Source organism: Taudactylus pleione, unplaced genomic scaffold (assembly GCF_031769625.1).
Source record: "Taudactylus pleione unplaced genomic scaffold, aTauple2 ptg000903l, whole genome shotgun sequence".
NCBI classification, from domain to species: domain Eukaryota; kingdom Metazoa; phylum Chordata; class Amphibia; order Anura; family Myobatrachidae; genus Taudactylus; species Taudactylus pleione.
Genome location: NW_028285304.1, coordinates 2,879,247 through 2,890,554, shown reverse-complemented (window position 1 = coordinate 2,890,554; position 11,308 = coordinate 2,879,247). Strand labels below are relative to the sequence as shown.

The 11,308-nt window shown below is 46.6% G+C and overlaps 1 protein-coding gene across 2 annotated transcripts in view; it reads left to right on the top strand.

Moving 5' to 3' along the window:
• Window positions 1–304: 304 nt before the first annotated feature.
• LARGE1 (LARGE xylosyl- and glucuronyltransferase 1) overlaps window positions 305–11,308 on the top strand; it is a 469,066-nt gene continuing 458,062 nt past the window's right edge. The window contains exon 1 of one of the 2 annotated variants that reach the window (XM_088459224.1): window positions 305–1,964. The gene's annotated coding sequence lies outside the window, so the exon portion shown is untranslated. Of the gene's footprint in view, window positions 1,965–4,442; window positions 4,475–11,308 lie in introns of those variants that run through there. The other variant, XM_088459227.1, reaches the window with a different exon arrangement.

The following is an 11,308-nucleotide window of genomic DNA, read 5'->3' as shown; positions in this document are numbered from 1 at the left end:
GGAGGGATAGACAGGACACAGAGGGAAGGAGGGATAGATAGGACACAGAGGGAAGGAGGGATAGATAGGACACAGAGGGAAGGAGGGATAGATAGGTCACAGAGGGAAGGAGGGATAGACAGGACACAGAGGGAAGGAGGGATAGATAGTGCACAGAGGGAAGGAGGGATAGATAGGATAGAGGAAAGGAGGGATAGGGCACAGAGAGGAGGAATACCGGGAGAGGGAGGGACACATCCAGGGGGAGGGATGGAGGAGGAGAAGCAGGGAGGAGGGGGAGATGCTGCTGTTAGGAGTCGGGAGATGCAGTGAGAGGAGCAGGCAGAGCTGTGTGAGCTCAGTCCGAGAGAAGGGAGACTCCAGCCCCTGATATCACTTTTCTGTGAACGGCCAGAGAGATCCATCCCACAGATGCACAGAGCCCCCGCCCTGCTCTCCTTCCCCCGGCTCTGCCTTTCCTCGTCTGTCCGGTGTATTCTCTCCTCCTTCTACAGCTGCTACTGCTCTGAGTCCCGGCTCTCCGTCTCATTTCGCCGGCTCTCCGTGGTGCTGAAAGCTGGGCCGTGGAGCAGCAGGGCTGCCGGGGTGTCAGCCGGCCCTGTAGCCTGAGGACGCCGGGGGCTGAGGGTCTGCAGATCTGGAGGGGGAGCCCTGTGTGCTATCAGGAGAGCTCCGAGGCTGTGTGTGACTCACAGGCCAGGAGACAGAGCCCAACACCCGGGCCTGCTGGGTCTGTCTGAGCGGAGACATCCTCTGCGAGACCTACAGGGAAGGAGCCCCCTCTCCTGGAGTCCCAAAGGTCTACATCGAAGACCCTGAGAACAAGAACATCTGCCTGAAACCACCCCACCAGAGGTCCACTGTCAACCTTCTTACTGAGAGACCACCGCATCAGAGGTCCACATACAGTACCTTCTTACTGAGAGACCACTGCATCAGAGGTACACTGACCACCTTCTTACTGAGAGACCACTGCATCAAAGACCACTTCTTTCTGAGAGACAACACCATCAGAGGTTCACTGGCCACCTTCTCACTGAGAGACCACCCTATCAGAGGACCACATACTGTACCTTCTTACTGAGAGACCGCCCCATCAGAGGTCCACAGACCACCTTCTTACTAAGAGACAACCCCTTCAGAGGTCCGCAAACCACTTTCATACTAAAGAGACCACTCCATAAGAGGTCCACAGACCACCTTAATACAGAAAGACTACCCCATCTGAGGTCCACTGTACCACAGACCACATTATTACAGAAAGACCACTCCATCAGAGGGATCCACAGACCATCTTATTACAGAGAAACCACCCACAGATAGAGATCATCCAATAAGTGGTCAATTGATCCACAGACCACTTTCTTATTTAGAGACCACCCAGGAAGCCCACCACATTGTGAGAACTCCTCCCCAGGACACCACTCATGTGAGAGTATCTTAAAGTTTGACTTGGACCGCTAAAATAAGCCTTACTGTCAGAGTCAACTACTGGTTTGAAGAACCTCTAAGACACCATTTCCCCAACATCATCAAGCATCACAACGTCCCTAAACTTCAAGGCTGCAAAGTAGGACTTCATGAAGCCCTTATGTCTTCAACCCAACCCTTGCACTGACACCCCAGAGACAATAGTCAGTATGTACTTTTATTCAGGGCAATCCTGATTCACTGCCCTCCTAACCTCTACATGTAAAGGGATAGATTTTCTCTGAGACCCCCTGAGGACATCACCACCTTCAGATCAGACCAGGAGAACTATCTCTTATCTCTTCAGTATCTAACCCTTAAGGTCCTTACATCACTGCTACTTCCCGGAGCATCCAACATTTCATCCAAGGGCAAGACCCACCCGCCCCCGGTGTTTTCCTGGCGTGGCAATGGCTGTCTCACTATACACGTTCACCTAAGACCTGGATAGGAAACACTGTTATCAGGATCTTCTATCAGCTCCGCAATACAAGGTATGATAATGTTGTTGGGAATCAATGGAAGTCTGAATCCTGTTCATTTATAGGGAGGGAGAATATATTTATGGAACACTTCTTCTTTCAAAAGTATCACTATTTTTGTTTCTTAACTTGACCCTATTATACTGTGTCCCCCAACAATTGCACAATGCCACTATGGGGGTATGCAATGGTGCAAAGGTTCTCACATTGAATCCTGCACCATATAACACACGATATCACAATGCAGTATCATTTTGTTTTCCATAGTGTCAATTGCTGACATCATGATTCCGAGTCCCATGTCACTTAGACCGTAAGACACAATGTGACGCGGCGCCCCAGCTCTTGTAGAAGACATGGTGGTACTTGTAGTTCCACAACAGCTGGAGAACCACAGGTTGCCCACTGTACATCTTCTCTAGGGTCTACCAGTGTCCATGGCTATTGTATGACATTGCTGCCAACTAAATATAAAATATCGTAAAATCTGTAAGTCTATAACCTTCGTATACTAAAACAATTAACAAAAATATTTTTTTTCATTTATATTATATATAATATATATATATATCAGCTGTTTGTTTTTGTTATTATGTGAAGGAACCCAACCCACCTGCAGCTCACTGCCCTACGCAGCCTCGTTTATTAAGAGTGCAAATGCCTTTTGTATGGCATGTAACAAGGTAAATGCCTTGTTTCATTTCCCTTACAACTGTCCTGGCCATGCTGACCTCTGTTACACTAACCTCAGCGTGATAGCCGAATGTCATACAAGTGTCAGGACCAATGCACACAATCTGCACACTGGTACACTGGATGGAATGAGCCCTCATTTTCTGGAGCACTTGTCTGTTATTGTGCGGTTTCTGGTACGTTTTTGCATCCCCCTCCCCCCTCTACGAAAAAAAAATCTTGTTCCCAATTTTATTTCAAATATTTAGTTTTAAACCGCTTTACGGTAACGGTGCAGCCAGCATAGGCGTATTCAGATGTTGCTAACTTTGTGCCGCAGACATGTGTATCACCAGAGGTTCAGTAACTTGACAACTTTGAGGCTGATACTATTTCTTAGGTCTGTTATATATAGGTTTCTTTCATAAAATGAATGCAACGCAATGACGTCAATATTATAATGGCCTTTGTGACTGTATATGGATTTAAATAACAGATCACCTGTCTGTTGGGCTAGTAAAGGGTTAAACACAGGGGGTTGCTTTTTCCTTGCGTGCCCCCGTCATCTTGTGCAAAAGCCTTTTATGTTGCACGTGTTAATAAGTCCGGTATGGTATACAGTGCTTATTGATGTCTTACCTGTTTACTGTATTGCAGTGTTCCCACTTTTAAATTGGTCTAAAATTGCAAGGACTTGAGTATTAATATTGTGTGGATCAGATGTCGCACTATGGCTGATGTAATACAACAAGAGATATATATATATATTGTGTTAAGCCTTATGATATAGTACTTACTGACACAAGTGTGTTATTATCATTAACTCTTTATTCCTATTGCACTGGCATATTCCACCGCACCGTTCAAAATAACCTTATCCAGGCACAAGAACCCCTGCCCCAACTATAGCCGCCCACCCACTCCCAGATACCATGGGCCAGTAACCTTACATGTATGTCTTCAGACCATGAGAGAAAACTAACGTCAAAAAGGGGAGAACATACAAACTATACACACTGATTTTGTCTTGGAGAAGGTCATTGTGCATTATAAAGGGCAATAGGACTTAAGATACAGTGTAAAACATTGATTGACATCATTAGGATAGTATTAGGGGAGAATTCATGTCCAAGCTTAATATACTTCCAGAAGTATGGCAGGAAAAGACTGCGTCAGTAATAAGCCTTTCCATCTATTTAGCCCAGGGGTTCCCAACCACGGTCCTCGAGGCACACTAACAGTCCAGGTTTTAAGGATAGCCATAGTTGAGCACAGGTGACTTAATTAGTACCCTAGTTATTTTGATTTAACCATCTGTGCTTAAGCATGGATATCACTAAAACCAGGACTGTTAGTGTGCCTTGAGGACCGAGGTTGGGAATCACTGATTTAGCCCCTTGGTAAGATAAAGTAGTTCACAGGTTCTCAAACTCGGTCCTCAGGACCACAAACAGGGCATGTTTTCCAGGTCTCCTCACAGAATCACAGGTGAAATAATTAGCTCCATCTGTGGATCTTTTAAAATGTTTCAGTGAGTAATGACTACACTTGTGCACCTGCCAGGAGAACTGGAAAATGTGACCTGTGTGGGGTCCTGAGGACCGAGTTTGAGAACCACTGAAGTAGTTATATACACTCTATACCAGAGGTTCCCAAATGTGGTCCTCAGGGCACGCCAACAGTTAAGGTTTTAGTGGTATCCCATGCTTGAGCACAGGTGGTTAAATCCAATTAACTGAGGTACTAATCAAGTCACCTGTGGTCAAGCATGGATATAGTTAAAACCTGGACCGTTAGGGTGCCTTGCGAACCGAGTTTGGGAATCTCTTCTCTATGCTGCGGATTTCCAGGTATTGGGTATTGAACGGGTGTCAGACTATGTCAAGGTTTTTAGTGACGCTAAAATTCTGTGGAATAGTCGCTGTCCTCTCATAAGTTAGTTTTCTTCATTTGAATATATATATATATATATATATATATATATATATATACTGTATATGTGTGTATGTGTATTTATATATGTGTGTGTTATTCATGTTTCATTCAAAAGCTTGACTTATATTAGAGACTATCATGAACACCTTGCAGTGTTTGACTCGTCATCTGTACTGTGAAGTCTGTTAGCCATATATTGCTCCGTTATACTGTGCACTCTTTTCCTTCAAAGACAAGCGATCTAAATACCTGACATGGGGTTAACTTAAAGCAATAGGCACTGCTCGTGGCTGCCCGTTGCTGTTACAGGACCTAACAGAGGTCGGTATTGGATTTTTCCGTGCATCATTATAGCTCCTGCCAATGAGACATTTCAAATTACTTATTTTTTTTTTTTCAACAGCGAAGCGCCAGCAAATAATGGCCCCAAAAGTTGGGCGCTGTCAACGATTTTTAGATGCCACGGCTAGCTACTTCCTCTACCCACCTCTCCTCATATTTTTTAGTATATGGCAGTCACATTGAGTAGTTACCGATACACATAAAATATGGCACATCTATGGCAAAGCTATTATCGCTGCGCTCCCGATACCATATGCCGAAGGTTATGAAAATAACTGAATGGTCGCCCCGGACTCTTTTTAGCTGCCACCTGATCATAGTAGGGAATAACCGGCTTATCGGCGCTAGCTCAGGTAGGAGTGAGATGACGAGAGAGCTGCTGGATGGTAGGAGGGCGTTGGTGATTAGAGAGACATGCAGAGTAATTACACCGTGCGGTATGCTTCCTTTCACATGGTAATTGTTTGCTGCAATGAAATCTCAGGACTTTACCACCTCCCGGGTAATGGAGCAGATATAGAAATGTTTATCTCTGCCCATCTCCATGTTTTCGCTCCCGAGAATTACTTTATCCTTTGTCCATTGAGACGTTGTACTCCTGGAATTAATTCACCAGCACGCACACTCGGATTTCTCAATAAAAACAATGCAACTGTTGAATGCTTTGATACAGGCGTCCCACTAGGACTTGTGACAGGGTCCCTTTGCTGAATTCACAATACAGTACAAAGGGAGCCTTTTCCCTCTCTGTGTAGGCTGTGTTCTGTTACTGTGCGCCTATCTTCCTATGCACAGTAAGAGGTACAATCATCTCAGGGGGGGGGGGACAGTTTAGACCTCGACGGTCACCTAAAGCTGGTCACTCCTGACGTGACATTGCGGTGGCCGATACTCCAGCGTATGCTGGCGGAATTCAGCTGCAGTGCCCGATAATAAACTGATCAGAACCGATCAGATCATCATTGGACACGTTGGCAAAATGACTTTGGAAGATGACTGCGGAAAAATGCAATCAGGCTTTGTGTGCGGTCACCTGACAGGCCCCAGTAATACAGGAAGTGACGCATCAACGTGGCACAATATGGCCGCCCACTGGCTCAGAGTGGTAGGTGGAGATCCGGCTATGTGTTTTAGTTATAAAACAACTCTCCATACTATGTTTTCAGTTAAAGCCTACTCAGCACCTACTTTAAGTATTCGGATTTATGATGCACACAAAACAGCCAAGGCATGGTGCAAAATATTCATTGTTTTCCCTTTATTTCAGATTGCATGGGGAATAAGAAAGTTGTTTTGTAGAGCAGAGACTAAAATTAGTTAATGTTTGGGAGGCTACCAAAAAGGTGGGACAATACGATTTGTGTCGTAATGCCGCTATTGACATCATTGCATAGAGAGGGGAGGTCCACGATAGTACGATCTGCAAAGCCAAGCCCCCACCCACTTCCAAATCATACTTGCCTACTCTCCCGGGACTGCCGGGAGGCTCCCGAATAATGGGTGCCGTTCTCGGCACCCCGCAAGAGTAGGGAAGTCCCCCGGAATGGCGGGCCAGCCCCCCGCGAAAGAAATTAGCCTGAATCGCATCATCGTAGCACCGCCCCTGCTTTATAATGCCGGCATATCGTCATTTTAAAGCAGGGTCGGGGCCACGATGACACTATCGTGTCGGCACGCCCCTGCCTAAACCGCCCCCACCCGCCGTGTTGCACCGACCTGGATGGCCCCTCCCGGAGGGGGCTGGCCAAATGTCGGTAAGTATGTTCCAAAGTAGAGGTTTCAGGAGCGCCGCCATCTCTACTAGAGGTACATGTGAACTCCTTGAAAATCAGGAGAGTAGGCAACGGCCCTAAATGTGTGGAGTTTGTATGTTCTCCCTGTGCTTGCGTGAGTTTCCTCCAGGTGCAGTAGCGGCTCCAAGCACGGGCAAGCCGGTCCATCACCCGGAGCGTCACTGTATCCGGAGGGCGCAGGAAACGCCCACCTCCCTCCTGGAGGTAGAGGAAATATTTAAGCTCAAGGGTAGGGAGGGAAGGGGCGGCAACTCAGTATGGCGCTGGGCGCTGCACAGCCTAGTGCCGGTCCTGTCCGGGTGCTCCGGTTTCCTCCCACGCTCCAAAAAATATACTGGTAGGTTAATTAGCTGCCAACAAAATGAACCCTAGTGTGTGTGTGTGTGTGCGCGCATTTAATAGGAAATACAGATTGCAAGTTCCACTTGGGCAGGGACTGATGTGAATGGCCAAATATTCATAAATAAATAAATATATAATAAGTAATATATACACATGCACTCACAAATTCGATAGCATAGATAATGTAGTTGCTTAAAGGGCCAGCGCACTGTCACGTGTTTAGCAAATGACTGTTTTCATCACAGTGTTTCAGAACACATAAACTCGCTCAACTGGTAACGACATGCTGGTTTTTCCTCTGCATTGTTCACTGGGAGAGCATGTGCACTAGTCCACCTACCTGCATCTCACCCAACTGTCTCCTTCTGTCTGCTACAAATTTTGCCAAGTGTGTCCCAGTCACTATGGCGCATGCAGCACTGTTTTTAGGGGAGCTTTGGCAGCACTAGGCACCACCCCCCACTTGGAATGGCCACACCCCCAGATCAGCTCGGCGAGACCCCCTTTTCCTGTGGACAAAGCTGGGAGGTTTGCACCTGTGTAAAGTAAACTGTCCTAAAGAGTCCTGGTAGCATGTATCAGACGGTTTTGTGAGCTGAGCCAATAGGTGCAAGCAGGCAGCCCATTAGGATCCAGTGACATTACCGGATGCTCACATGTTGCTCTTTTAATACTCATCAATACCTACCTCCTGCCGGGAGATGGCTGACTTCATGCACACCTGTAAACGCAAGACCAGAGTTAGACAACGTTTCTTATTTTGGATGCCACACGTGTAACATTACAAGCCAAATAAATATTTTGAAGTGCCACTACGGTACCAATGAAACATATACAAAGATTTCCAAAAGTAATAAAGGATACTAAAAATGTTAGTGGCTTCCCTAGCCTTCCTCTTTGTGAAGCTAGTTTGCTCAAGTTAAGTTGATAATTTGTAGTCTGGAATTGTTTCCAAATTTTGTACCATTATTCAAGTGTGAGCAGCAGTAACTATGTGGCAAGTTTTCTCACCAGAGACCCAGGCTTCGCTGGGCATGAGGGCCAGCTTGGGTTCTCCAGTTTGGAGAGGGTCTAACCTCCTGTATGAGGGAGAGATGTGGTGCAGGAGGGGAGGAGCAGCACTCTTAATAGGAGAGGAACTGAACCCACAGATGCCACTCAAAACATCCTCCTTGTGGAACCACCAGTGCCAAGGCTTGCCTATGCATGGCGTGGACTGTAATATACAGCGGTAACAGGCACTAAATGCTTATATGTTGTCTGCTCTGATACCTGTTTAACATGCAGTTATATGTACTGTAGGTGACAGGTTGGAATTAAGAAGCTGATTCAGACCCACTCGCTAGGATGCGATCGCTCGTAGCTGGACGATTTTTGCAATCTGCACATGCATCGCAATGCACGTGCGTGAACCACTGCGAAAGATCGTGAAGCGCTCGCTCGTCCAGCATAGACAGCCCAATTAAATGAGTGACAGGAGAGGCCGTTTGTGGGTGTTAACAAGGGCATCCCACTAGAAACGGGGGAGTGGTGGTTCGAACGCAGGCGTGCTTGAGTGTCTCAGCGCAGTTTCAGAGGCGTGCATAATTGAAAGGCAGCGTCATAAGACACATCACTTGATTGTATTTCACACTGAAGTGATCGTAGTGCTCGCGGCAGGGTATAGTCAACCTCAAGCGCTGCGAACCCATCCGATGGTGTTCGACGTACCAATGGTTTCATGCACTACCAGGAGATGACGTGCGCAAGCGGGCGTCTTATGAATGGCTGCTGGGCGTCTGCATACACAAAGTGATCGCACGCCAAGACATAGTTTGCGTGCTAATGCCTTGCCGTGCGATCGCCTGCCTTGCCGGGCATGCGCTGGATTTGCATACGCAGGGTGCTGAGTGAACGCATCTAGCGAGCGGCTCTGAATGAGCTCCTAACTACGAATTGGTATGCAGCAAGTGAGTCCCGTAACCAACACTTGTAGCTTTGAGAATTGTCTAAATCCACGGGGAACCCTGAGCGATTTCAGGTGTTAGAGAGCGAACGCTCTGCCCCCTTGATCCTCGCAGTGACTGCATGCTGGCATTTTGCTGCACAGGACTTCAGGAGGAATCGCGACGCCAGCCGTAACATTGGAACCCGTGACCCTGTCACCTAACGCTGTCCATGCGGCACTGACGTACTGTACTGTAGGTCATTCGGTCCCAGGAAATAAATGGATGTGGTTCTTTGTTAGATCCTTTTTTTTTTTTTTTTTTTTAGATTTTGAACAAATCTGATGCTATTTAATGTATTATTAAATGATGGTATTTCTGTTAAAATACATCAGCAAAGCCTACGTAAATATCCATGCACACGTGATTGCTGGCATAAAACTTTCACGATAAAATAAATGCTCATAAATGTGACATATTGCTGTTTAAATATTAATATTGCAGTAATTAAAAATCTTTGGAACCACGCAGGGTTGATTAGAGATGCAAGATGTCCGCTATTTTCCACCACCGTATATGTTTGGATTTTGAAAATGAATGATGCTCATATTAAAAATAAAAACGCTCAGCACATTAAACATTACTTTCATAGCACATCCCTATGAAGCAGCCAAGCGCTACCATAAGTTACAATTTTCAATTACTGTGGTCTGTCTGCCCTGATTTCTACTCCTCGTGTACAGGTTCTGCATGCGGACTGTGCATTATAATCCCACGTTCCAATTTATCACCGCTACAACTAATGTCACAATCATCATATCTTGTGCTAATAATTTCTGATCTTCGCTCTCAAAGCCTTTAATCATCCGTCCGTTCCTCCCATGATTAACGCTCTCCAGCCGCTTAGACCCAGATCATGAACAACCGTCTTCGTTCCTTGGAAGTTCAAGAACTGGTTTAGTCAGTTTCGAGCTACAAAAGAATTGATTAGGTGCTGTAAGAAAAAAAAAATATTCCTGATAAAATCGGTGTGTGAGATTGGTAACATCATCATCAGGCTGAATAAAGGCCGGCAGTGTTACTTCAGGCTCCGCAAAATGGAATCTTGTTTGTGCGCTGCTCTGCAAAACTAGGCGCAGTGACCTCTGTAGGGGAGTAACAGCACGGCAGTGTGTCCCCCTATTCTGCCAAACTCCGATCTGCAAAGTCTTACAGTGGGGTCTGTCTCCTTTATCAATAGCAGCGGTAAATGGCTGATGCTGTCTTATTCATACATTGCGACGGTAACAGAATTTATTTCATTTCTATCAATGCGTTGAGCCTGGTGATTGTTAGTAAATAGGTTTCTTCAAGTGGAGCTTGGACTCCAGTCACATTTATTTATTTAAGATAAAAGAGGGTTCATGGGGACTAGCAGGATTGTTTTCTGCAATCTGTCCAGGGAATGGAGCCTGCAGCTGTATTTTAACCTCTGCTTACCGAGTTTTTTTATGCACCTACCAAGAGATACCTGCTTGTGACGCCAAGGTGGGAAGTGTGGGAGTCACAGTACAGTGCCGAGGATTGTGGCTTTGTGCAGTGAGGGGAAAGACCATGATGATGAGATTCACCGTAAATTCATGTGATTCACTATATAGGGCCTTATTTTATAGGACCTCATTCTAAGTCAGACCCTGCTGCCACTGCGTTAGCGTTTTTTTTTGCTGTAGTCGCATCTGTGAGAATGCTATGCTAGTATCAGCCACTCCTCTGGTGTGCAAGGGCCATCAGGACGTGCGCCAGCCGCTTGCTAGATGCAGATTCTCCATCGCAGTATGGTCTCCAATGTACACGATTAAACGTCTGAGGGGCTGATTCAGCAATGCTGAACGCAGATTCCCGATTATCAGGAACCTGTACGTGCGCAGGACCCGTTCTGCGAAAGTGCAGAACAGGTCCTGCGTGATAGCACGCAGCCCCTTGACAGGCAGAGGCATTTAAGGGGCGGTGCGGCGGCGGGGATGGCCGACGTTCCCGGAAACGTGGGCGTGTTGGCCTCATTTTCCAGGAATGGCAAGGCCAGGGGTTGTGTCCACGGACGCAGTTTCTTGGCCTCCAAAGCTGGATAGCTTGTGTAAGCTGAGGTTTACTCAGCTGGCTTACTTAGCTGGCAGGCGACCCGTCGCCATCCACCTTCGCGACCAATGGTCGTGATGGTGATCCCAGCTTGCGACCTCGGTTGCAGTGCTGGGATCGTAAATGTAGCATGGGGTGTCCGTGTCATATATCTCCTGCTGCATTTGCGTATTAGCAAGGAAGGAATTGTAAAGCTGCCTGCGTGCATACATCATATATCTATAGCCTGCGT